This window comes from Otolemur garnettii, unplaced genomic scaffold (assembly GCF_000181295.1).
Source record: "Otolemur garnettii isolate 467f Iridium unplaced genomic scaffold, OtoGar3 scaffold00092, whole genome shotgun sequence".
NCBI lineage: Eukaryota > Metazoa > Chordata > Mammalia > Primates > Galagidae > Otolemur > Otolemur garnettii.
In genome coordinates this window covers 509,372-510,678 of record NW_003852487.1, presented here as the reverse complement: position 1 = coordinate 510,678, position 1,307 = coordinate 509,372, and positions in this window count along the sequence as shown.

Sequence of the window (1,307 nt, the reverse complement as noted above, 5' to 3'; positions counted from 1 at the left end):
TACAAGGGTATATATTAAACTTGCTAAGTGTAGAATATAAATGTCTTAACACAATAACTAAGAAAAGCGGTTAAGGCTATGTTAACCAGTTCAATGAAAAAAATTCAAATTGTATAAAAACCAGCACATTGTACCCCATGATTGCATTAATGTACACAGCTATGATTTAATTTAAAAAAAATAGCCAGGTATTGTGATGGGTGCCTCTAGTTCCAGCTACCTGGGAGGCTGAGGCAAGAGAATTGCTTATACCCAAGAGTTTGAGGTTGCTGTGAGCTTATGCCATGGCACTCTACCCAGGGTGACAGCTTGACACTCTGTCTCACAAGAAAAAAAAAATCTAAAGGCATCAAACTTCCTGACTTTGAAACATACTGCAAAGGTATAGTAATCAAAAGAGCATAGAAACAGACAAATGGACCAGTGGAACAGAATTGAGACTCCAGAAATAAATCCACATGTTTACAGCCAACTGATTTTTATCAAAGGCACCAAGAATATTAACCAGGAAAGTACAGTCTCTTCAATAAATGATATTGGGAAAATTGGTTGTCTATATGCAAGGAATGAAACTAGATAGCTATCTCTCAACACATACAAAAATAAACTCAAGCTAGATAAAATACTTCAATGTGAAACTCCAAACTATGAATCTACTAGAAGAAAATATAGAAAAAATGCTTCAGGACATTGGTTTTTATAAAAATTTATGAATAAATTTTTACCCAAAAGCCAACATAGACAAATGGGATTATATCAAGAGCTTCTGCACATTGGAAATAATCAACAGAGTAAAGAGTAAAGAGACAACTTGAAGAATAGGAGAAAATTTTGCACTGATAGAAAAAAACCACTAATCATCAGGAAAATGCAAACCAAAACCACAGTGAGATATCATGTCACTCCAATTTTCATAGAATGGCTGTTTCAAAAAGACAAAAAATAACAAATGTTGGTGAGGATGTGGAGGAATGGAAACTCTTGTATGCTATTGATGAGAATATTGAGAATATAAATTAGTACAGCCATTATAGAAAATAGTATGGAGGTTCCAGCTCCATGGAGGTTCCATGGAGGTTATATACCAACTACTGAGTATATAACCAAGGGGAAGAAAATCAGAGATATCTATACTTCTATGTTTATTGCAGTAATAGTCATAATAGCCAAGATATGGAATCAACCTAAATGTCTATCAACAGATAAATGGATAAAGAAAATGTGACATACATACACAATAGAATACTATTTAGCCATTAAAAAGAATGAAAGCTGTCATTCCTAGGCAGCATAAATGAGCTCAGAGG